We start from the raw sequence: 27,542 nt of genomic DNA on the forward strand, positions 1-27,542 counted from the left end.
TTCTGTTTCTATGGGAAAAATGCTTAGTAAATGAGACCCTAATTTTTGTTATCCAAATTGTGACTGAATATGGACCTCACCAACTATTTTCATTCAGTTTTGGGTGAAGTGAGATGAGGTTCCATTCATTCAGTTTTTTTTTGTAGTTTCTTTTTTTTTTAAATTTCATTAAATTAAATGTTGTTTTGTTTTCTCTTTATGTGAGCAAAATTTGCAAATATTGCACACAAAATGCAAATAGCAGGCACATAATCAATTCTGTGTCTACAGTTTACAAATTGCCTGCCCAAAAGTGGTGTATGAAAAGAGAAGAAAAGAATTTCATTGGAAATTTTTTGAATCATTTTGAAATGGACATGAAACAAAAGAGCTTTTCTCACTGTGTTTTTCATGTGATTTCAAAGCAAATACATATCCCTATAGTTTGCAACAACAGAGCTTTTTGGAAATTGCTCCTAATTTTCCAACTGTTCACACTGGGACAAAGCCCATGGTTATTTTTTACTGAGGAACTTTGCATCTAATTTTCAAAGTGAAAGTACATCCAAGCTTTTGCTTTAAATGGATGTTTTTTTGTGCCAACAGCTTTTCCATGGAAAATAATGTACAGTCTATGTACATTAGCTCCTTTTGCTCCCCGCACCTAAATACACTCCTCTAGATGCAGATAAAAGTACCTCTAGTGTTAGCCATACTGAGGGAAGAAAATTTTCAGACTGCCAATTTATATGTGCACATTGGGGCGGATTTTAAGAGCCCTGCTCGCCTAAATCCGCCCAAATCCGGGCGGATTTAGGCAAGCAGGGCCCTGCGCGCCGGTGAGCCTATTTTACATAGGCCTACCGGCGCGCGCAGAGCCCCGGGACTCGCGTAAGTCCCGGGGTTTTCTGAGGGGGGCGTGTCGGGGGGCGGGCCCGAACCGCGCGGCGTTTTCGGGGCGTGTCGGGAGCGTTCCGGGGGCGGGCCCGGGGGCATGGCTACGGCCCGGGGCAGTCCGGGGGCGTGGCCGTGCCCTCCGGACCCGCCCCCAGGTTGCGTCCCGGCGCGCTAGTGGCCCGCTGGCGCGCGGGGATTTACGTCTCCCTCTGGGAGGCGTAAATCCCCCGACAAAGGTAAGGGGGGGGGTTTAGACAGGGCCGGGCGGGTGGGTTAGGTAGGGGAAGGGAGGGGAAGGTGAGGGGAGGGCAAAAGAAAGTTCCCTCCGAGGCCGCTCCGATTTCGGAGCGGCCTCGGAGGGAACGGGGGTAGGCTGCGCGGCTCGGCGCACGCCGGCTATACGGAATTGATAGCCTTGCGCGCGCCGATCCAGGATTTTAGCGGCTACGCGCTTATCTACTAAAATCCCGTGTACTTTTGCTTGCGCCTGATGCGCCAGCAAAAGTACGCCAAATCGCGCGGTTTGAAAATCTACCCCAGCGCTTTTTACACAAAAACATGGCTTTAAAAATTGTTCTCAAAATATGTTCTAGTATGTTATATGGTTACCTTGGTTTGGAGTCCCTGGGTGTAAATCTTGGGGTGTGCATGGGTAAAACCTTCATTTTGTTTTCAATACCATGTCTTTCATTTCACTTGGTTTTGTTTCTGCAATTTAGCATATGCTAAAACTATTTAGTGCGTGCTACTAAAACATTGACATTTTGTTGATTTGTGAGTTGTTTTGGATGGGAAATGACATGAAATGGAACAGCAGACATTGTTGGCGTTTTCCATCTCATTTTAAATTATTGCACATCCGTATTTAAGTTTGCTCCCAGTTTTTCCATGTATACAGTATTATGCATGTGGGACCAGTTCAAAAGTTTTGGAATCTCTGACTTTATCTGGCCTCATCTCCTGCTGCTTCTCAGCATCTCCTGTAGAACTTGTCTGAAGCCAAATCACAAGATTGGTGCTGCATCATATTTACCTCATCACTGGCTCAGGCTCTGCCAAAATATGGAGGAAGGGACGGGATGGAGTGGAAAATGCCATAGTCTGCTGACTAGTATTTTCTCATAATCCAACTAGTTAACTAGGACTCTGAGTCTAACTTTAAATCCACTGCTGAGAGATAAAGCTTCTAACTTACTATTCTACTTCAGCTTTTTGCTACCTGCAACATTACATTTCAGGGGCATATTTACTAAATTATGCTAATGTGATAAGGTGCATGAAATATCTACATTGATATCTAGCACACATTAATAATGCATGAATGCCCTCCCAGGGCCTGTGAACTCTATCGCCACAGAATCTCTGGAACTGAAAAATTCAGAGAATAAAGACCTCCACAAACAGCCTCACCAAATCTATAGCCAAGGTACACCAGGGCCCCAATCTAACCTCCATGCCTTCCCTCCTTGTCCTCCCCCCCCCCCCCCCCTCAGTGCCTATCCTGTCAGGGGTGTTTTGCAAGGAGGGAGCATCTTCCCCTGCTGGTGCTACATTTAAAAATGGTGCCCAATGACCTCATGTGAACATTTCACCTACAACTTATAGTAAGTGCTGGTAGACCCCAGGGGGTTGGAATAGGGCCCTGATGCACCATGATCATGGATGTGAAGGGGGATGGTATTAGGGGCAAAGGTCACCAGAGCAGGGGGCTTGAAATCTGGGGGTTGAGGGAATCAGACAACTAAGGAGATCTTGCTGCCTCGGGGGTGGGATTTCTTTGGCCTAAAAAGAGGCACTGTCTCATGGGAAGGAAGGAGATCATGGACCACATCAGGCATTACTAATGGCAGTAATTCACTACAGTCTTAACACTTTTTAGTAAATCGGATGTCAAAATCGGAAATAATGCCAGCATTAAAATCAAGTGTAAATGCCCAATTTTAATGCACTTTATTAAACAGATTCTATAGTAAGACAGCTTTAAAATTATTTAGGTCAGTTACATATTTCTTAACATCTTGGTTTACTTTGCTCTTAGCTGTTCAGAGCTTAATAATAACCACCTAAAAACAGGCACAGCTATTGCATAAGTCCAATATGTCCCCAATTCACTGAAGCTAGTATTCACATATGACTATAGCAAGATATATTTAGCTGTCAATTCTGTATTAAATAATAAGTGCTTACTGATCACAAATGAGTATATTAAATATGGAATTTACCAATTTTATTTGTGATAGCATCGTTTTTAAGCAAAATTACTTTTTAAATTGAGATTCTTTGGTCTACGCTTATGTGTTCTTTTCCGACTATAAACATGTGCTAGTCAATGAAACATAAGCAGTATGACCTGCGCCTACTGAATTAATCAATGTGGTTTTCATTTCTTAATTCATCAGACTTTTAATCTGATTTAGTAAGGCAAGGAAACTTTCTATTTTATTCATACCTACCTCATAGCTTCTAGATTACTTTGTGTTTAAAATGATTCTAACATAGAGACAGTGCAAAATAACAGCTTGTACAAAATTATATGACAGCAGGAATACTCTATTGTCCCACTCCTGATACAATATACTGTTTAAAAGATTTCAGAAGGAGGGGATAAGATGCCTGTGACTCCTTTATTGCTCCAGTATGTGCTGTGTATCTGAAATTCTTTTCCATAAGCTACGCATGCATTATATTCACTTATGATAATTATATAAAACCTAAGGGAATGAGACATTACAGCAGTCAGGCAAGTCTTCAACAGCCTTGTTCAAATGCTAGTTTCTTCATCTTAAAAGTAAATCATTACTTCTTCTTTACCTTTAATTTACTTTTCCTTTTTTGGCTCAGCACTTTATTCCTGCTTTTATGGGCTTCTAGCTCAGTTAGACTCAGCCTTTGCTGTGCTACAGCACCATCAGCCTTCATTTATGGAAACATAGAGTATGACAGCAGATAAGGACTGTAATCTGCCCAACTTAATTCCTGTTGCACTGCCATAGGCCCCAATTGATATCTGTCATCCCCTTCATTCCTTTGCAACTAAGGATCATCTGTGATTATCCCATGCCTCCTTGAATTCAGTTATTGCTTTTTGTCTCAACCATCTCCACTGGGAGGCTCTTCAATGCATCCTACACACACACGGGTAGATTTTCAAAGGGTTACGCGCGTAACTTACGTGCGAAACCCTGATAACCTGCCCCTGCGCACGCCAAACGTATTTTGCATAGGCTCGGCGGTGCGTGCAAGCCCCGGGATGCGCATATGTCCCGGGGCTTTGAAACAGGGGCGGGAAAGGAGCGGGGTCGTGGGCGTGGCACCGATCCAGGGGCGGTCAGGGGGCGGGGCCGAGGCATCTGGCACAGCGGCCATGCCGGAGGTTCGCGCACTGGCAGCCGGCCAGCGCGTGCAAGTTACGCCTGCCAGAGGCAGGTGTAACATCGAAAACAAAGGTAGGGGGGGATTTAGGTAGGGCTGGGGGGCGGGTTAGATAGGGGAAGGGAGGGGAAGGTGGGGGGAGTGGAAGGAAAGTTCCCTCCGAGGCCGCTCCAATTTCGGATCGGGGAAAGCCATCGGGGCTCCCCTAGGGCTCGGCGTGCGCAAGGTGCACAAGTGTGCACCCCCCTGCGAGCACATGTTATAAAATCGGGCATAGATTTGTGCACGCCGGGTTGCGCCCACAAATCTACGCCCACGCGTAGGTTGAATAGATGGCTCACGGTCTGTGAAGAAATATTTTCTGTTTCCCCTTGAATGCCTCGGGGGTGGGATTTCTTTCAAGCCTTACGTCATGAACTTTTGTTCTACAATTTCCTTTCCACTGAAAAAGGTTTGCTTCTTGTGCATTATTTAGTATATAAATGTCTCTACTCATATTCACCCCCCATTTCACCTATTCCCTAAAGCAGTGGTTCTCAACCTTTTTCCCATCGTGACATACCTGTCAGACCACGCTCACATGTGTGACACACTGCTCATTACAATTCACAGCAGAAATAAAAAATAAAGGTTCAGTATTTTTTTTATTGTTAAGAATGACACAAGAGAAAGATAAGTACTCTATCTGAACAGAAAGGGGCGGATTTTCAGAGCCCTGCTCGCCTAAATCCGCCCAAAACCGGGCGGATTTAGGCGAGCAGGGCCCTGTGCGCCGGTGAGCCTATTTTACATAGGCCTACCGGCGCGCGCAGAGCCCCGGGACTCGCGTAAGTCCCGGGGTTCTCCGAGGGGGGCGTGTCGGGGGCGGGCCCGGTCGTCGCGGCGTTTCGGGGGCGTGTCGGCAGCGTTTTGGGGGCGTGGCTACAGCCCGGGGCGGTCCGGGGGCGTGGCCGCACCCTCCGTACCCGCCCCCAGGTCGCGGCCCGGCGCACAAGAGGCCCGCTGGCGCGCGGGGATTTACTTCTCCCTCCCGGAGAAAGGTAAGGGGGGGGTTTAGACAGGGCCGGGCGGGTGGGTTAGATAGAGGAAGGGAGGGGAAGGTGAGGGGAGGGCGTTAGAGGATTCCCTCCAAGGCCGCTCCGATTTCGGAGCGGCCTTGGAGGGAACGGGGGTAGGCAGCGCGGCTCGGCGCGCGCCGGCTATACAGAATTCATAGCCTTGCGCGCGCCGATCCAGGATTTTAGTGGATACGCACGGCTCCGCGCGTATCTACTAAAATCCAGCGTACTTTTGCTTGCGCCTGATGCGCCAGCAAAAGTACGCCTATTCGCGTTTTTTGAAAATCTACCCCAAATTGCATAAACAGTAAACATCCCATACCAAAACACCTATTTCCAACACTCAAATAGTAACCACCTTACCTAACAAAAGGCAACACTGAAAATATTGCTCCAGGCCTTAAGACACCAATACTCCTCCTATTAGGAAAACGGACCAAGCCAGGCTGCTATAGAGCCCTACACAGAAACTACACACCAGCAGAAAACCTCACCTGAATCACGTGCTGACCCTCACCTAACATAGAATAAAGAGACCATAAAGCATTACTAGAAACATGCAGGCAAAAACTGAACTGGAAACTGCAACAAGCCAGAGACTCTGTATGCAGTGTATCAAAGGAAAAAGAGAAACTTCACCAGTCCTCAAAACAAATCAAGAAATATAAAATCAGTAGCAGTAAAACCATACTAACATAAATAATAGATTTCAAAATAGCTGCTGAATGGAATATCCAATAATTAAAAACTCATATCAAACATTTCTAGATACCAATAAAATGTTTCAAAATAGCAGACACAAAGACTGGATAATGAAAAATAAGGATAAAAAAAAAATGCTTTGGTCTGCATACATGGGAAAGTATGATATCCAGGTGCCCTGAGATTGTTTGAATTCACAGGAGGAGGGAAGGATTGCTTGCAACTTTCTCCTCTCTCTGTCACACACAAGCTCTCTTCTCTCTCAGTGCCTCTCAATCACACACATATACACATGCTCTCTCTCCCACTTACATAGGCTCTCAATCAAGCACATATACACATGCTTTTTCTCTCTCACTTATATAAGTTCTTAATCACACATTTACACACATGCTGTCTTTTCACACTTAAACACACACAGGCTTTCAATCACACACATACATGCTTGTCTCTTTCTCTCACACACATAGAATCTCAATCACACACCTACACACATGCTCTCTCTTTTTCTCACTTAAACACAGGCTCTCAATTACACACTCACTAGAGATGTGAATCGTGTGATCGATTGTCTTAACGATCGATTTCGGCTGGGGGGGGATCTTATCGTCGCGGTTTTGTTTTTTAAAATATCGTGTAAATCGTAAATCGGGGGAGGGCGGGAAAACCGGCACACTAAAACATCCCTAAAACCCACCCCGAACCTTTAAAATAAATCCCCCACCCTCCCGAACCCCCCCCCAAATGCCTTAAATTACCTGGGGTCCAGAGGGAGGGTCCCGGTGTGATCTTTTACTCTCGGACCTCCGGTGCATTGTAGAAATGGCGCCGGCGCTACCTTTGCCCTGTCATATGACAGCAGGGCAAAGGTAGCGCCGGCGCCATTTTGTTTTTTTGTCCCCCGATGTCAGGAGCATAGGAGATCGCTCCCGGACCCCCGCTGGACCCCCAGGGACTTTTGGCCAGCTTGGGGACCCCTGCTGGAATTTTGGCAAGTCTTGTGGGGGTCAGGAGGCCCCCCCAAGCTGGCCAAAAGTCCCTGGGGGTCCGGGAGCGATCTCCAGGACGCATGACGTCGGGAGCTAGGAATCAAAATGGCGCCGGTGCTACCTTTGCCCTGTCACATGATAAGGGCAAAGGGCCACCGGCGCCATTTCTCTTCACAGCAGCCGTGGGCAGAGAGAGGGACATCGCGCCGGGATCATCGCACCGGGACCCCAGGTCATTTAAAACATTTTTGGGGGGGTTCGGGAGGGTGGGGGTTTGTTTTAAAGGTTCGGGGTGGGTGTTAGGGTTTTTTTGGTGTGCCGGTTTTCCCACCCCTTTTTAACGATACAATACAAATGCCCCTGACGATAAATCGTGGGCATTTGTATTGTATCGTGCACTCTAACGATTTTGGACGATTTTAAAATTATCTGACGATAATTTTAATCGTTCAAAAACGATTCACATCCCTAACACTCACATGATCTCTCACCTACACCGGATCTCAATCACACACAGACACACATGCTCTCTCTCTCTCTTATTTATACACACAGGCCCTTAATCATACATACACATGATCTCTTTCACTTACACATACAGGTTCTCTATCATATGCTTACATTTATGCTATCTCTCTCACACAAAAAGATCTCAATCACACACACATACTCTCTTTCACAGAAACGGGTTTTCAATCACACACTTACACATACAGACTCTCCATCACTCACTTACATACACACACACACACACACATATGCTTGCTCACTCACTCACTCTCTCTCCCCCCCCCCCCCCCCCCGAACTAGCAACAGCAGCAGCCTCCTCCACTTCAAGCCCTCGTGGCCTCGAAAAAGGACTCCCATCAACCGCAGGGGCTGATTTTTCTCCTCTTTCGCTCTGCGCCACTCTGCTCTTCTTCAGGCCGCGCTGCTCTTCTTTGGGCCCATGCTGCACATACTAGCATGGTCTTTTTTTCCCATGTGCACGGCTACTGCTCACCAGTGCCTCTTCCAGGCCGCAGGGGGCGGGAAGAAAAAAACCATACTGGTATCACTGACTGAAGCTCTCCTGTTGTGTTCCCCCTTTGCTATCAGCATTTTAAGCCCGGGCGGAGAATGAATTTCTATTTTGCTGGGGCAGGGGGAGCAGCTGGGTCAGCAGGGGACTGGGAACACCTGCGTGTGTTTGGCGACGCAATACACCGGTTGAGAAATGCTGCCCTAAGGGATATATATTTAGTATTTTAAGTCTAATAGGTCTCTTATTTCAGGCTCTGCACCATCTTAGTATCCTTTTTATGGATGTGCAGCAATAAAATATGGGGTAGATTTTTTAAAAAAGCGCGTTCGCGTACTTTTGTTGGCGCACCAGGCGCAAACAAAAGTACGCTGGATTTTATAAGATACGCGCGTAGCCGCGCGTATCTTATAAAATCCTGGATTGGCGCGCGCAAGGCTGCCGATTTTGGGCAGCCGGCGCGCGCCGAGCCGCGCAGCCTGCCTCCATTCCCTCCGAGGCTGCTCCGAAAGGGAGACGTAAATCCATGCGCGTCAGCAGGCTGCTGGCGCGCCGAGACCCGACCCGGGGGCGGTTCCGGAGGGCACGGCCACGCCCCCGGAATGCCCAGGCCGAAACCACGCCCCCGGGCCCGCCCCCAAAATGCCGCGTCCCGCCCCCAAAATGCCGCGTCGTTCGGCCCCGCCCCTGACACGCCCCCTTCCGAAAACCCCGGGACCTACATGCGTCCCGGGGCCCTGCATGCGCCGGCGGCCTATGGAAAATAGGCGCGCCGGTGTGCAAGGCCCTGCTCGCGTAAATCCGCCCGGATTTACGCGAGCAAGGCTTTTAAAATCCGCCTGTATTTGTTTTTGTTTGCTTTTCATTTTCAGGGGATTTGGGTTATTTTGGTTCATGTAATTTTTGTTTTCAGTTTGGTATGTTTCCTGAACCAAAAAATATTTTAAAAAACAAGCCTCCCCAAACAAAAAAGAAACCAAAATTGGCCTCCAGCAGATCCTCTGACCCATCCTACCCCAAGAAAGCCATGGGGCCCAAGCTTACCTAGCTGGGCTGAGCCAGTCCCAGCTGGGGCAATCTGTGCCCCTTTAAACTCCCCACTGCAAGATAAAAATGAACCCTCAGCCATGCGCGTGCCGAGCGCATTTTAAAAACGGCCTGGCCATGCGCGTATCTCCAATATGCGAGGAAGTGCCGGGCTCGGTAAAAGGGGCCGGCCGAGGGTGGGGCAGGGGCTGGCCGGGACAGCAGCCATTAGGCCCTGACCCTGGCAAGCATGCGCCAGCATCCGGCCGGCACGCGGGACTTTCTTCATCTCGTAAGATGAAGTAAGTTCCAAAATAAAAATAAAAAGGTAAGAAGAGGGGTTTTAGGGGTCAGGGAGCAGAGGGGGAAAAGGGAGGCAGAGTAGGTAGGGGGTTAGGGAACTGGGAAAAGGCCATTCGCATCGCTGCGCATTTTTTTTGTAAATCGCCCCCTCGCACATGCGAGCCGCGGCCTGCCCAAATATGTGTGTGCCAATATAAAATGAGGCGCGCATGTGTGAGCGGGCATCATATTTTATAACATGCACGCGGTGACGTGCGTATGTTATAAAATCGGCGCAGCCATGCGCACACGCGGCTTTTAAAATCTACCTCTAAATGCGCATACTTTACCCTCCTATTTTATAAATATATGCTCATGTAGTTTACATTCAAAAATAGAGTGGGACTTAGTAACATGAGTTGGGATTTAGACACATAAATTGTGTATTTTTAAACATTTGCACGTGAGTGATATTACCAGTTTAACCAATAGGTCCACAGTTTGCCCAGTCTTTTTCCAGTTCATGGAGACCCTCCCTGGTTCCTCAGCTTGTATTTTCCCCAGTTCAACCAGACCTCCCAACCTATCAGTTCTACACAATAACATATTTTATATCACTTACACCAGATAATTAGCAAATATAAAAATATGTGACTATTTTGGAAAATGTACGTGTGTCTTTTAAAACAGCAACTTATGAACATAACTGAGGCCCTGGATAGAAATACCCCTAGACCACCCCTTTTTGAAGGGTACATATGTGCACAATAAAGTGAAAATATATGCGTATTTTGGACTTTTATAAAATATGGAATATGCAAGTAAAGGCTACTTTTGTGCATATATGCTCATTTATACGCACATAATGTTTTGAAAATTCACCTTAAAATCATAAACTGGAGAACAGTTTTTAAACATTTGCAATCAAACTTTCTCTTGCTTGCCAGTGGTGGTAAATTGGAACTAAAAAGAGGGACTGGCAGACATAATTTAATTTTTCTCATTGTGTTTATGCAGCCTCCCTGTTTGATACATCCTGATTTTAATATTCAAAGTATTAATATTAAAATCAAGGTTCACCTGTAAGACAAGTTATTAGGTCACACAGTGCAGCTTTTTGTAATTAGATCTTTATTCTCAGTGCTAATAGTGTTAGTTGTATGACAGCAGTCTGGGCCCAGTCCACCTTAATACAGGGCATAGTGGGTGCAGGGTATCTCCTCTTACCATGGATAAAGCATAAGCCTCAGAGGAGAGCAAGAGAGGCCCTGGAAGGGGTGTGCATTCGTTCCCTATGAATTGGCAATCCGCAACGTATAGGGACATATTCGTTGTATTCGTGGGGAAGCGAAACGTATCGCGATTCCCCACGTATACAACAAATCTTCGCTGAATTATTTGGCCTCTAAAGGAGCCAATTTAAACACCCCCCCCCCGTCCTGACCCCCCCCCCCCCCAAAACTTACCAAAACTCCCTGATGGTCCAGCGGGGGTCCGGCCATCCATTGCCCCTACCATGTGACAGGGGCTGACCAATGGCACCAGTAGCCCCTGTGACATAGTAGGTCAAAGGCTATCGGCCCCATTTTGAATACCGGCAGCCGAGGGTGTGAGTACAGGAGATGGCTCCTGGACCCCCCGCTGTACCACCAGGGAGCATGGTAAGTCTTGGGGGGGTCAGGAGTGTGGGGGGGGGGTTGTAGTTAATTTAATTTAGCAGGGACGAATAAGAATTAACATATAAACATATTGGGGGCCCCCCTTGCCGAATACAATGTATCTGCCCCCCAACGAATACGAATCCCGAATGCAACGCATGGCGTCCCTCTGCACGTCCCTAGGCCCTGGAGAGAAGGAAAAGGCAGCCCCTTAAACATAATTGACCTACTGTCAATTATGTTTAACAGCAAAAGTTCTTTTGCTGTTATATTGCAAGGTAAGCAGTCTTATATTCTGTTTTGGGTGTAAAGAACAAATTTGTGATGGAGGAAAACTGGAGTCCGGACTGTAATACAGCCAACCACAGACCACTTGTGCTCTGTGAGAGGCTGTAAACTGAGTTCTTTTTTTCCTTAGGGCTTGATTTAAAAAGCATTCACATGCTTAAAACTGGGTTTTACACATGTAAATGCACTTTCCCCATGTTAAGTATGCTTTTCAAAATGTTTGCAATATATGCCCTTCTGGAAAGACGTGCACAGCACTGCCACTAAACCACTAGTCCAGCCTCAGGCTGTTTATTTAACACAGGCACTAAGCACTAATAAATAGGTCTCAGTCTTTAGGCTGTACGGGCGCTTCTGACCCATTTAAAAGGTTGCCTCCATATCCTATGTCACTTCCTGCTTCTAGGCAGAGAAAAGGCTGCTGGAGAATGTCATTCCAGTGGCCTAATGAAGTCATATACATAAACAAAGGTTGATTAAGCTTTTTTGTGAGGCAGTGATATGATCCAGAAATGCTAGGGACTTAATATTCAAATTAAGTCTTGTTTATACCTCAAAATCCAGTAATAATATTTATATAATGTAGATTTCCATTGAAGCAAAACTAAATATTCTAGACTAATTAGCAAGCTAAAGAATGCCACTGAGATAGTAGAAAATATAGAACTACAGACACATTGATCTAATCCACACTTTTCAACTAGTCTGACTGCTTAGTTCGTCTCCATAAATATGATTGCGCATGTTCTCTTATGGTCAGAGCAAGTGAGAATATTTTAAGAAGATGGATGATGTTGTTACACTTCTAATAGCAAATATGCTGTGCTAGGAAATTCAAGAAACATGAACCCCATGTTTAATTTGTTCATTATTATAATTAATACAATTAAGTTAACTTGGAATGTGCTCTAGCAACCAATGCACTGGGTTATTAACTTTCACAACGAATGTCTATGTGTTTTTGTTATAAGATCTATCTTAATTAGCGTACAAGCTATTATTTAACAGCACATTGCACATGAAGGAGTTTAGTAATTTTCCATCCTTGGCTCATAATAAATAAAAGTTTTCTAATGCATTTTGTGAGATTTGAAAAGGAGCATCATAGGAATAAAAAGTACATTCCTGTCTTTAGCACAGACACCCACACACTCCTACGCATGTACCATGCATATGTTGTATGTTTAGAGCAGAAAGAGAGAGACTGTTTTCTGTATGGCTCCTATAGATAGTAAGCCACATCAATATACTTTATCTTTATTATTGCTCCTGTAAAGGAGAATGTAGATCAACGAAACTGGTAACCAATGTGGTATAGATGTGCAAACAACAAATAAGTGAACCTCTCGTATCTTATAAATGCCACTCATGCTGATTCAAGTGATAACCCTCATAAATGAACCAAAGCACAAACCTAACAAAATGTTTTGTTTTGTTTTTTGTTTGTTCACTTCTGGTATTTCAGTTACTTTGTTGCAAATGTAACATATACCTGCTCAAAAATTTAATCACGGGGTTTAACACTTGTATTCATGAAGCCACTATTTGAACTTTTTTTTTTTAAAAAGGAATTGTATGTATGCAAAAAGACCCTTATCCTTAACATAGTATTAGAGCAAATAGTGGCTTCATGAATACAAGTGTTAAACCCCGTGATTAAATTTTTGAGCAGTTATATGTTACATTTGCAACAAAGTAATTGAAATACCAGACGTGAACAAGCAAAAAAAAACATTTTGTTACGTTTGTGCTTTGGCTCATTTATGAGGGTTATCACTTGCATCAGCATGAGTGGCATTTATAAGATACGTGTGGTTCACTTATTTGTTTCCTGTAAAGGAGAAGGCATAGATTAGCAACAAAGTAGTACAAGGCCAAACGCATTAAGAGTTTTCTTCCATTTTTTGGGTACATATTCAAAGACTGAGCCAGGGTCATTTTCAAAGTATTATAGCTGTTTACCTATGTAAAAAAAACCCTTGCTGAAAATGGCCATCCCTAATTAGAGGTAAAAGTAATTACATGCAACTAAATGCTATTTTAGAAAACTCAACATACATGTGTAAAGCAGGGTTAGCCAGTACATTTGTGTGTATAAAAAGGGGGTGGGCCATGGGTGTTCTGGGGCAGCTCCAACATTTATATGAACAAGGAGCTATTTTATAAGCAAATTATGCATGTACATTTGTCAGCCGACTCAAATATATTTACCCTTGCTCAATATCTGGAGTAAGTGAACATAAATGTCATAAAAGTGAAATATTGACTGGGTGGGGAGCCTGGGTAAATGGGGGGATATCAGGCTGAAGAGCCAAGAGGATCTCGATGACTTGCAGATAGACTGGGAAAACTGGTAATTTCATTGCCACGCACATGTTAGAAAATCTCCCAACTTGCATGTAAAATACAACTTATTGAGCGTTAAATGCATCTAAAATATGTGTGTTAAATCTACTTGCATATCACTTTAAAATTAGTCATAAAAATATGCATGTATACCAGTTGCACACTTATCCAGCTAAATTCCAATTTATCTGGCTAAGTAGTGGCACTTCTTTGAATATTTATTTAAAGACATTTGTTACCCACCCTTCCTACGTTCAGAGTGGGGAACAGTAAGATCAAACATAATTAGACATGAAAGGGTAACATGACAGAACATATATCATCCAGGTGGGAAATGAAGGAGTCAATAGTGACTTGTTGGAATTTGTTGTTCAGTGAAGATGAGAACCAGGCCAACAATGAGCCAGAAATCCCGATGGAGCAGAGTCTTGAGAGTAGGATGGCATGGTTGATGGTGTAAAAAGTGGCGACGATATCAAGGAGACAAAGGAGGAATGCGGAGCCTTGATCGAAACCCCGTCTCACTGTGTCAAAGCTGGAGAGCATCAGCAATTTAGTGCTGTGGTACTTTCTGAACGTGAATTGGTATTGGTTGAAGATATTGTTCGTGTCAATGTAGTTGCAGAGTTGGTGAAGCACTGCTGTTTCTAATAAGTACCAATTTATTTGGCTAAGTAGCAGCACAGCTAGGATAAGTCTTAAAATGCTACTTACCTGGCTAAGAGTTTTTCTCATAGATACAAAATAGGAGAAAAGCCTTAATGAATCTGGCCCTAAGTTAGATAGCTGGATAAGTCTAAAAAGAGCTCCTTATCCAGCTATCTGTTTTAGCCGGATGTAATATTTTTTCAGACTTATCCAGCTATCTGACTTAGCTGAATATATAGGGCTGGATTTTAAAAAGCCTACGCGTGTAAATCCATTGGATTTACGTGCGTAGGTGGGGTTAAATGTGCCAGGCCTATTTTAGAAGGGCCTGGCGATGCATGTAAAGCCCCGGGGCTTCAAAAAAGGGGCGGGGAGGGGTGGGGTCAGAGGCTCCCGGCAGGCTGCTGAAGGTAAAACAAAGGTCGGGGAGTTTTAGGATAGGGCTGGGGGGGGATAGGTTAGGGGAAGGGGTAGGAAGGTTAGATTAGGGGGTTGGGAACAGAGGAAGGCTGCAGGAGTCGGCAGTTGCACACTCGTGCACCCCTTGCACATGCTGACTCCCGATTTTATAACATGCGTGCACTGGCACGCGCATGTTATAAAATCGGGCATCCATGTGTGCACGCCGGGTAGCACGCGCACATGGACACCCGCACATACCTTTTAAAATCTACCCCATAACGTTTTAAGATTTATCTGAATAAGTTGCAGTTTTGCTGCTACTTACCAGGATAAAAAAGTACTTACCAGGATAACTCAGAATTTATCTAAACGGGGCAAGTGGGCCTACTGGATGCACTAAATGGTCCTCATCTGTTAACATCTACTGTTATGTTACTATCTTAAATATTAAGCATTTCATTATTATCATGAACATAGGAAATATCATGAGTTCATAATTTTACAGAACTTGGATTTGTTATTCCACATGTGATATTCTTGAAAAATTTTCAATTTATATTTCAGCATTGCAGCTTAAAAACACATTCAGTAACTTATTTTGAGACACCACATGGCAGTTCTACAGAAAAAAATATAAGTAAACAGGACTGGGAAAACAGAAACAGAAATCATGAAAAGCAATTTGTTTAGCATGAACTGTTAGATAGAAATAGACAAAAATAATAAGCTTGTTCAGCTGCACCTATGAGTACTGATTTAATGATTGACTCCATAAGAATATGTCACACAACAAGGGAGATAGAAACTGTTACATAGAAACATGACAGCAGAAAATGTCTATGATCTAGCTAGTCTGTCCTTCCACCCAATTAATTTAGCATTATAATTCCCGTCACTTACTCAGAGATCCCCTGTATTTATCTTATTCTTTCTAAAATTCAGATACTGTTTTTGTCTCAACCACCTCCATTGGGAGGCCATTCTATGCAACTACAACCCTCTCTGTAAAGAAGTATTTCCTATGATTACTCCTAAGACTATCCCCTTTCACCCTCATCCCATGACCCCTTATTCTAGAGTCTCCTTTCCATTGAAAAAGGCTCATCTCCTCTGCATGGAAATCTTTGAGATATTTAAATGTCTCTATCATATCTTCCCTATTTCGCCTTTCCTCTAAGGTGTACATGTTTAGATCTTTGTTTGTCCCCATATGCTTTAGAACGAGAAGACTACTGACTATATTAGGAGCCACCCTCTAAACTTAATCCATCCTGTTTATATCCTTTTGAAGGTGCAGACTCCAAAATTATACACAGTATTCTAAATGAGGTCTCCACAGAGACCTATATAGGGAGATTATTACCTCTCTTTTCCTGCTAACTATTCCTCTCCTTATGCAGACAAGTATTTTTATGGCTTTTTCTGTTATTTTATCCACTGTTTGACCACCTTAAGATCATTAGTCACCATCACCCTCAGATCTCGCTCTTCCATCTTGCTTAGAAGAATTCCACCTCCAATATTGCACCTCTTCCTTGGGATTTTGAACCTTAAATGCATTCCTCTGCAGTTTTTAACCATTAAATCTTAGTTGCCAGACCCAAGACCATTCCTTGAGCTTTATTAGATCCCTCCTCTGCTGTAGATTTTATCATTGGCAAAAAGACAACGCTTTCCAAATAATCCTTCTGCTATGTCTTTCACAAAAATGTTGAAAAAAACTGGTCCAAGGACCAATCCCTGATATCCCTCTAAGAAATCTCCATTTACCAGTACCTTTTGCTTCCTCCCATTCAGCCAGTTTCTTTTTTTTTAATTTATACTTTATTAAGATTTTAAACAATATAGTCATAAAATCAAAGCATAGATTAGTTGAAACATAATATATCTTCCATAATCATTTGTCAAAATAATAATGATAGTTATATCACATAATCTTTAGTCCACATAATGGGAGGATTAAACTAAAGAAAATAAAAAATCAAAGGTAATCAACTTAATAGTTACAAGAGACACACTTTTTTTTTGGCAAACCATATCTCAATCTTTTTCTTTCTCTTTATCTTCTAAAAAGGTCCCCAGGTGGGTGGATTCATGGAATATAAATTTATTCTTTTTGTGGACAACTACACATTTACACGGGAATTTTAGGAAAAAAGAAGCTCCCAAAGCTATAACCCTGGGCTTCAAAACTAAGAATTGCTTTCTCTTTAATTGAGTATTTCTAGATACGTCCGGAAATATCTGAACCCTTTGTCCACAAAATGAAAAATCTTTGTTCTTGAAATATTTCTGCATTATTAAGCTTTTATCATTTTCTCTTATCAAAGTGACCAATAAAGTGGCCCTTTGCGGTATATCATCTATCGATGACTCCAAGAAAGAAGTCAAATTTGGCGATTGTTGCTGGACTATATCCATTCCTTCCCCCTCCCCCTGGGTTTTCAGTCTTGAATTACTAAGATAGTAAATTTTTGATATACTTTTTTCATCTATAGAAGAAATTGATAAAACCTCTAATAGATATTTCTTTAGTAGCTCTATAGCGGATAAAAGTCTAGTTATAGGGAAATTCAGAAATCTCAAATTCCTGACTCTTAACTCATTTTCCATATTTTCCAAATGTCTAGCCAGTTTCTAACCCAGTCAGTTACTCTAGGTCCTATCTAGGTCCTTTACCAAGGGTGTTCAATTTATTTATAAGTCTCTTGTGTGGTTCCGTGTCAAAAGCCTTACTGAAATCCAAGTGCACTGCATCTAGCATTCTTCCTTAATCCAACTCCTTAGTCACCCAATCAAAAACATTGATCAGATTTATCTAACAAGATTTACTTCTTGTAAAACCATGCTGCTTCGGATCTTGCAAGACAATGGATTCCAAAAACGGTACTCTCCTCTGTTTTAGCAGCGATTTCATTACTTTGCTCACCACAGAACTCAAATTAAGTGGTCTGTAGTTCCCAGCCTCCTCCTTACTTCCACTTTTATGAATAGGAACCACAGTCAAAGCACTGAAAAGGTAAGCCAGCCAAGTTGCCAGGAGATCTATAAATTCCCTCAGTACCTTTGGATGTATCCCATCTGGCCACATTGCTTTATTCATTTAAGCTTATTTAGCAACTCATGAACACACTGTTTTGAAAATCGATTGAGGTTTACCTCACTTCGAATCTTATTTGTGTTAGTTTTATGTGGTCCTGCTCTAGGCCCTTCCACAGTGAACAAAAATATTTGTTAAGCAATTTTGCCTTTTCCCCATCAGCCTCTACATATTCCTCCACTTCACCTTTGAATCTCACAATGCCACTTTATCACTAACATATCTAACCCCTGAAGCAGACGTAATATTGAAACGCTGTCAGTGTCGGGCTATTTTTAAACATCAGTATTACATTGCCGACTAGTCTCTGTGAGCACAGTGGTGCTGCTTGAATGTATAAGATATGATTCACTCTCAATACCGAAGCAGTTACAAGAGGGCACTTCATGTGATACATATCATAAATTAGAGGTAAGAAGGCTTTTAATTATATGTGCAAGAGACTTTTTAATTGTACCTAAACAACAAAAAAATAGTTGAATTAAAAAATCTTTTGAGTGTTCAAATTTGATTAACTTGGTGCATTCACTGGGTCATAGCCCAAAAAAGAGTGGTTATAACCCTAGCATTTACAGCACCAGACACACTATCTTAGCATCTCTAAAGTATTCCCCCCTCCATTTTTTTCTTTTTGAAGACTTTTTAGAGGGTGGTTGTTTGGCTTTTTTGTTTGGTGATAGTACATAACTCCAAAAGTTACCCAGATAAAGCCTTGAATAAAGATCTTTCTACTATTATAGCTTCAATACACTCCCCACTAAAAACAAATACAATTATTGCTTTTAACATATTTCCTTAAAGAAAAAAATACAATTTTACAGCTTATATACACTCCCTATACATTTATAGCTACAACATGCTCTTGCTATTATGCCCATGGGGCTTGAACCAGTGAACTTAGAAGGAAGAGGGAAAAATATTGGAAACTATTCTAAAGATCAAAATCGTAGAGCATATAGAAAGACATGGCTTAATGGAACACAGTCAACATGGATTTACTCAAGGCAAGTCTTGCCTCACAAATCTGCTTTATTTTTTTGAAGGGGTTAATAAACATGGATAAAGGTGAACTGGTAGATGTAGTGTATTTAGATTTTCAGAAGGCATTTGACAAAGCCCTCATGAGATGCTTCTATGAAAACTAAAAAGTCATGGGATAGAAGACAAAGGGCCGGATTTTAAAAGCCCTGCACGAGTAAATCCAGCCAGATGTACACGCGCAGGGCACTAACGCACCTATTTTGCATAGGCCGCTGGTGCGTGCACAGCCCCGGGATGCGCGTAAGTCCCGGGGCGTCGTAAAAGGGGCGGGAGGGGGCGTGTCCGGGGCATGTCCAGGGTCAGGGGGCGGTTCAGGGCGGGGCCTGGGGGCATGGCGCCAGCCCGGGGGCATGGTCGAGGCCTCCGGACCAGCCCCCGGGCCGGGTGATGGCGTGCCAGCAGCCCGCTTGCGCGCAGATTTATGCCTGCTTTCGGCAGGCGTAAATCTGCCAACAAAGGTAGGGGGGGTTTAGATAGGGCCGGGGGGGGGGTTAGGTAGGGGAAGGGAGGGAAAGGTGCAGGGGGGTGGAAAGAAAGTTTCCTCCGAGGCCGCTCCAATTTCGGAGTGGCCTCGGAGGGAACAGGCAGCGCGTGCCGGGCTCGGCGCGCGCAAGTTGCACAAATGTGCACCCCCTTGCACGCACCGAGCCCGGCACGCGCAAGGGGGTGCACATTTGTGCAACTTTTGTTCACGCCTGGTGCGCGAACTAAAATCTACCCGAAAGTCCTTTCATGGATTACAAACTGGTTAAAAGACAGGAACCAGAGAGTAGGATTAAATGGTCAATTTTCTTGGTGGAAAAAGGTAAACAGTGGAGTACCACAGGGATCTGTACTTGGACTGGTGCTTTTCAATATATTTACAAATGATCTGGAAAGGAATATGACGAATGAGGTAATCAAATTTGCAGATGATACTAAATTATTCAGAGTGGTTAAATCACAAGCGGATTGTGATAAACTGCAGGAGGACCTTGCGAAACTTGTAGACTGGGCATCCAAATGGCAGATGAAATATAATGTGGACAAGCGTAAGGTGTTGCATATAGGGAAAAATAACCCATGCTGTAGTTACACAATGTTAGGTTCCATATTAGGAGTTACCATCCAGGAAAAAGACTGAGACATCTTAGTGGATAATACATTGAAATCATCTCTTCAGTGTACTGTAACAGTCAAAAAGCAAACAGATTGTTAGGAATTATTAGGAAGGGAATGGTGAATAAAATGAAAAATGTCATAATGCCTCTTTATCGTTCTATAGTAAGACCGCACCTTGAATACTGTGTACAGTTTTGGTCGCCACATCTCAAAAAAGATATAGTTGCATTGGAGAATATAGAGAGAAGGGCAACCAAATAATAAAGGGGATGGAATAGCTCTCCAAAGAGGAAAGGTTAAAGAGGTTAGGGCTGGGGTGGGGTGGGGTACGAAAAAGGACTTTAAAATCATGGGAAGTCTAGGCCGGGTAAATGTGAATCGGTTATTTACTCTTTTGGATAATAGAAGGACAAGGGGGCACTCCATGAAGTTGGTAAGTAGCACATTTGAAACTAATCAGAGAAAATTCTTTTTCACTCAACTCACAATTAAGCTCTGGAATTTCTTGCCAAAGGATGTGGTTAGTGCAGTTAGTGTAGCTGGGTTTAAACAAGGTTTGGATAAATTCTTGGAAGAAAAGTATATTAACTGCTATTAATCAAGTTGACTTAGGGAGGAGCCACTGCCATTACTGGCATCAGTAACATGGAATAGACTTAGTTGCCAGGCATCAGTAACATGGGTACTTGCCAGGTTCTTATGGCCTGGATTGACCACTATTGGAAACAGGATGCTGGGCTTGAATGACCCTTGGTCTAACCCGGTATAACAATTTCTTATGTTCTTAAGATGCAGAGGAGCACAGAATCATAAAAGTGTGAGGGGATATTTCCCCTCCAGTTGCCATATAGTTAAACACAACCTCAGAAGGTCTTGCTGGTTCAGCACAGGGTATGCCTGTTTGGTTATAGTATGCATGGAGATCAGCAGAGCCATACCTTTACTGGGACAACAGACTAATGAGATATATCTTCAGAAGCATCAGCTTCTCTGGCCTTAGGCCTGTACATTCAGCTCTGCATCCAGACCTGAAGTCCAGTTCTGGTGTTCCTGGTCTGCACCTAGCTCTGCAGTCCTGCTCCATTTTTACAGTGGGATGCTTAGATGCCTGCCAAGCTAAGCCTGGTTTTACTGGCCTTGACGCAACCTTTATCTGATCATCCAGCCTCTTCATTTATGCTTCTTCCTAATGTACTATTCACTAGTGACCAGATGTACTCGGACACATGTTCTGGCTCTCCTGCTTCTCTCTCTCTCTCCTCATGCCATTTCATACTTGCTCTCTCCCATTATCCCCTCTAACAGTCTTCCTTCTCCTAATCATTCCTATTCCTGCTTGTTTATCATCCATCATCCCCTCTCATGCTTGCTTTCCCCTTATTATTTCATCTCTGGATTGCTTTTCCCTTTCCCCAGTTACTCTCACTGTCTACCCCGCTCTAATTTTTTCAGAAGCTATTGAACCATATTTGTACTACCAATGTTTGTATCTATGGCGCATTGTCTCCCTCTGTATTGCATGCATTCTGTCCAATCAGAAGTACAAGCTGTAAAAGGAGGAGAGGGAGGCTGGATGCTGCAGTGACAGAAAGAAAGATGGTCTCCATTTGCAAACCACTTTGGTTCTTCAACGGAGATCCCACAGTCTTCAGTGGTTGATAGAATGGGCTCTGCCCATCAACCTGGGCCTCCTTTACGCCATAATGACTGGTAGGATAAGCTTTTCCAGCTACACTTGACCTCCTTTCTCTGAAACATTTAGTAGAGCTGGTCTGACATGTGAAAAATATACATTTTAAAACAACAGGTGCATACCTGACTTCAATTTTCTGCCTGAACAACTGTGCATGAGTTAATGGAACCTTCTCTTAGTCTGAGCTCTGGGATTTGGCAAGAAGGAGGATTTGTTACTGCTAAGCAGAGCTGCTGTACTCTAATTCTTGTACTAAAGTTCAGCATATGGAGCCTGCGTGTGTACACATAGAAGGCTAAGTCTCTTGATAATTCACTGAATCAAATGATGGCCCTGATGACATGCTACTGTTACATAATATTAGGTGTGCCAATGGATGCCAAAATATTCACTAATGTTGAAAAGAGGGCAAAAGATCTAACCAGACAGGACACAAAAAAAGGTGCGGATGAAAACAAAGAGATGTATGTACTAGAATACAAGAATACCAGTAACTCATGTCAAACATTCTTTGCCTTCCTGACCTCAGTAATAGCACCTGTTCCAAATCAGTGAATCACTTTTGGATATAATACAGAGAGATTCATATTATCATCCTAATAAGACAAAGTATTTCAAAACCATCTTGGAATATATAACTTGGCAACCTGGGATATTAAACTACTCTTATCTAAACAGCACAGTCCAAGGAAATGTCTAAACATGAACATGAAGTATTAAGCTTGGTAAGGTCACGCTAAAGCATACAAGAAAGCCAGCAAGATTGTAAATGGTGCAAGCCACCATTCTCTTTTACTGTGGCCAATTTTTTGTTTTTTTTCTTCTACAGTTAATAGTTAAACTGTAAAACAGAAGTTGGAAATAGAATACAAGGAATCAGTGATTTTATAAAAAAAAAAATGTGACTTCTGCTCATGCCCAATTTAATAAAAAACAGATCTCCTATGTTTGAACAATAAACTCCACATTTATCTATTACATAGATTTTGGTTATAGAGAAGGTGGTAGAAAAATCATAGATTACTTGTGGTTTTTGCCGCTGTCAAACCAATGATTCTGAAAAGTCTGAGTTAAATGTTATTCATATGGTACAGGCTTCTATTAAAGTAATCATCAAGGCTGCTTCTGCAGAACCATTCACTTGCAGCTGCCAGTTCCAGCTTAATCAGGACAGTGTTAATGTGAAACATATGAATGGTAAGGGACAAAAATATACAGTGCTGCGTAACATACCCCTGCTCACTGCTTCTTAAGTAAATATATTTAGGAATGTAAATAAACCGCTGCTGATGACATGCAAAAGTAACTTTAGCTAATATTTACTTAAGCAGCAAAGTTCTTTTTCTGGTTTAAACATTTTTAAAGCCAATTGTACTCATCTAAAACCTCTCTGGGTTACTTACAGCATGGATCAGAAGCACAAATCTGAACTCTTTACCCCAGTTTTTTTAATACTAGAATGCGCTGTAAATAATGAACCAGAGAACATGCAAAAGCTGTCATGCACAGAAGTCATATCACATCCTTCAGTCTTTTTCTTTTTCAATGCTCCTTATCTCAACAGTTCTTCTTGTTGCACACGTATTCAATATAAAACAAAGTAGATCACAAAATGAATCCAAATTTTGAAAGCAACTTGCTAACATATAGGTCCAGATCAACATTTCTCACAGCTGATATACCCATAAGGGACCAGCATGTGCACAAGTAAAAGTTAGAAAAACAGAAACACAAACAGCATTTTAAAATCTTTAAATTCATGTTCACCATTCTGGAAGACACCTGGCACAGCAACTTATGTCATAATGATTCAGCATCAACATCATTAGGTGCCTATCACAACATAACATTTATACTATTATCCAAATACCACATAGCTCTCCCAATGGAAGGAAGCACCATAGTTTATAATAGGCCTAATATATATGTAAGAAAATTTCAAAGCCATTTACCCAAGTAAATGGGCAAATTAGTTGTTTGAAAATTGCCCTCAGCACACATGGAGATCCCCAGCACATGCTTTTTTAGTCGGATTGTTGGGAAACATTCTCAGAGATTATTTGGAAAACAACATGTTTAGATTAAGGAAACTATTTTCCATAGACACTTTACCAGCTCAAAAAGCAGATGCAAAGGTCCATGAGTAATTTGTACATGCAGCAGTTTTTTAAAGAGAAAGTGCAGACATATTTTTCCCTTTGAAAATGATTTGCAAGGGCCCTGCCTACTTTCAACATAGGTAGTTTGAAAATTGCCCCTAAGGGGGTTGATGTTGAAAGCACTTTATCTGGAATTTGTTTCCAGAGGATGTGGTTAGTGTAGTTAATGTAAATGGGTTCAAAAAAGGATTGGATAAGTTCTTGGAGGAGAAGTCCATTACCTGCTATTAATTAAGTTGACTTAGAAAATAGCCTCTGTTACTTATTACTAGCAACGGTAACGTGGAATAGACTTAGTTTTGGGGTACTTGGCAGGTTCTTATGGCCTGGATTGGCCACTGTTGGAAACAAGATGCTGGGCTTGATGGACCCTTGGTCTGACCCAGTATGGCATGTTCTTATGTTCTTATATACCCTGCATTTCAAGGCCCCGGATGCTGCCAAAGAATGCTGCAAGGCAAGGATGCCACCAGCACACTGTTTCCCCTTTCTTCCATACCAGCTCTCAGCCGTGCATGCACACAACTGTGCATACCTTAAAGGCCTCACGGCATAAAAGCCACTTCTTGGCACCTAATGATGACTTCCCCTGGCACCCTATTTAAGGCCCAGCCAGTATACTCTTTTTGGCCTCAGAAACAGGTTTTCTGCCTTGCAGTGCATGAAGCCAAGTATTCCTGATTTCTGTGTTCTTATGCCTCGTCCAGCTTTGGCTTCTCCAGCCTTGCCTTCTCTAGCTTTGCCTTACCTTCTCCAGTCTTGTCTTCCTGCCTTGTCTTCTCCAGCTTTCCTCCTCCAGTCTACCTTGTCCAGCTTTGCCTTATCTTATCCATATTGTAAAGTGTCTTTGGTATGTCTTCATCCACCCTTTCCTGACCCAACAAATCTTGACTTATTGCTTGGACCTGACCATGATTGCCTGCCCCTCCCAAGTCTCCTATCCATGTCTAAATTCTTTGTCCAACACATCTTCCATCTGCACGGGCTCCCTCTTCACATCCTTTCAGTCCAGGGATTCAGTCACAGCCTGCTACTGGGAAGGCATGTGCATTAATTTTGGACTTACACTGGATTTCACCTCACCCTCAGAGCAATGGACAAATTGAGTTGGTAAATCAAAGTCTCAAGGCCTTTCTACGAGCCTACTTGAACCAACGGCCTCCCTCCTTCCATGGACCGAATTCTCACATTATAACCATGGTGATTTGGTTCAGTTCATCTGAATCATCACCCTTGAAATCTCTGGAATAGGTATCACCCCAACATCCTCTTCAGTAAACACAGATGACTGAACCAAATCACGGTGACCCTGGAAAATGTAGTAGGCTTGATTGACAAACTGAAGAGTAGTTAATCACCTGGACTGGTTGGTATACACCCTAGGGTTCTGAAAGAACTCAAAAATGAAATTTTAGACCTATTACAATTAATCTGTAACTTATCATTAAAATTATCCATTGTACCTAAAGACTGGAAGGTGGGCAACGTAACCCCAATATTTAAAAAGGGCTCCAGGGGCAATCCTGGAAATTATAGATCACTAAGCCTGACTTCAATGCTGGGAAAAATCATGGAAACTGTTATAAAGAATAAAATCACAGATAGGCATGGTTTAATGGGACACAGCCTGCATGGATTTACCCAAGGGAAGTCTTGCCTCACAAATCTCCTACATTTTTTTGAAGGGGTGAATACACTTGTGGACACAGGTGAACCAGTAAATGTGGTGTATTTGGTTTTCAGAAGGCGTTCGACAAAGTCCCTTATGAGAGGCTTCTAAGAAAACTAAAACGTCATGGGATAGGAGGTGATGTTCTTTTGTGGATTACAAACTGGTTAAAAAACAGGAAACAAAGAGAAGGATTAGATGGTCTGTTTTAGTTACATGATGTTAGGCTTCATATTAGGAATTATCACCCAGGAAAGAGATGTAGGCGTCATAGTGAAATTATTGGCTCAGTGTGCTGTGGCAGTTGAAAATGCAAACAGAATGTTAGGAATTATTAGGATGGGAATGGTGAATAAAACTGTGGATGTCATAATGCCTCTGTATCGCTCCATTGTGAGACCACACCTTGAATACTGTGTGCAGTTCTGGTGGCTGCATCTCAAAAAAGATATAGTTGCATTGGAGTAAGTACAGAGAAGGGCAACCAAAATGAGAAAAGGAATGGAACGGCACCCCTAGGAGGAAAAACTAAAGAGGTTAAGGTTGTTCAGCTTGGAGAAGAGAAGGCGGAGAGGAGATATGATAGAGGGAACACAGAGGAGAGGATCACCTTGCTGGTGGCTGAAAGGAATCAGTAAGTTTTTGCTTGGGGGCCATTGTCTTTTTTAAAAGTATTGGGGCAAAGTTAACAATTTGGGAATATTATTTAGTGTGTTTGTGCCTTTAATAGTCAGAAAGGCAGTGAATAAACAAGTTAGACTGTTTGTATTTTTAGTCAGTCAATAAGGTAGCAGTAGGTAGTGTGTTTATTTTTAAAAGTCTGCAGAACTGAGTGTTCTCCAGACTTTTAAAGAACTGAGTGTATTTAATACTAACTGAGTGCTTGTATTGAAAAAAAAACCCCACAAAAAAACAAAAACAAAAACCAACCCAAAAAGTAGCCAGAAGCTAGAAATAAGCTAGGAGCAGTGTATACCTATGTAAAAAAGTTGAATAGTTCAGCTCAGTTACTCACCTTGGAAAGGTGATGAGGTAGTGTGATTGGGTTTGAATAGGGACCAACATTTGTTAATCAAGGGAGCAGTGAGTCACTCAAGCTGACTAACTGAAGTTAGACTGGCAGCCCTGGTGCTGCCTTGGAGGAAGAAGGTCTCATGATGGGAGAGCACCAACCAGGTGCAGCAGGAAAGGATCCTGTAGCAAGGACCTGCTCTCCAGGTGATGCATTGTCCTTTTGCACTGAGGATATCTCCCCAAGGCCTACTGCCCAGGAGGGAAAGGTTAGGTCGGCCATCATAGTTGGTGATTCAATTATTAGGAATGTAGATAGCTGGGTGGCTGGTGGGCATGAGGATCGCCTGGTAACATGCCTACCTGGTGCGAAGGTGGCAGACCTCACGCGTCACCTAGATAGGATTTTAGACAGTGCTGGGGAGGAGCCGGCTGTCGTGGTACATGTGGGCATCAACGACATACGAAAATGTGGGAGGGAGGTTCTGGAAGCCAAATTTAGGCTCTTAGGTAGAAAGCTTAAATCCAGAACCTCCAGGGTAGCATTCTCTGAAATGCTCCCTGTTCCACGCGCAGGTCACCAGAGGCAGGCAGAGCTCCGGAGTCTCAATGTGTGGATGAGACGATGGTGCAAGGAAAAGGGATTGAGTTTTGTTAGGAACTGGGGAACATTTTGGGGAAGGGGGAGTCTCTTCCGAAGGGATGGGCTCCACCTTAACCAGGGTGGAACCAGACTGCTGGCACTAACCTTTAAAAAGGAGATAGAGAAGCTTTTAAACTAGAACAAAGGGGAAAGCCGACAGTCGCTCAGCAGCGCATGGTTCGGAGAGAGGTATCTTTAAAGGATACTAATGATGCATTAGAATTAGGGCATCCCGACAGTGAGGTTCCAACAATTAGAAAAGTAGTCCAAGTGCCTGTAACTAAAAACTCACCTGAGCTAAAAAATTCTAACTTATCCCTATCAATTAAAAAGCAGAATGAAAATACAAACAAAAAACAAACTTTGAAATGTTTGTATATTAATGCCAGAAGTCTAAGAAGTAAGATGGGAGAATTAGAATGTATAGCAGTGAATGATGACATAGACTTAACTGGCA

The 27,542-nt window shown here is 42.9% G+C and overlaps 1 protein-coding gene across 3 annotated transcripts in view; it reads right to left on the reverse strand.

The window, feature by feature from the left end:
• Nucleotides 1–27,542, reverse strand: part of ADGRA1 (adhesion G protein-coupled receptor A1) — a 1,158,413-nt gene that overhangs the window by 451,524 nt on the left and 679,347 nt on the right. The window lies entirely within an intron of this gene.

The sequence above is a fragment of the Rhinatrema bivittatum genome, chromosome 7 (genome assembly GCF_901001135.1).
Source record: "Rhinatrema bivittatum chromosome 7, aRhiBiv1.1, whole genome shotgun sequence".
In the NCBI taxonomy this organism is placed as follows: Eukaryota; Metazoa; Chordata; class Amphibia; order Gymnophiona; family Rhinatrematidae; genus Rhinatrema; species Rhinatrema bivittatum.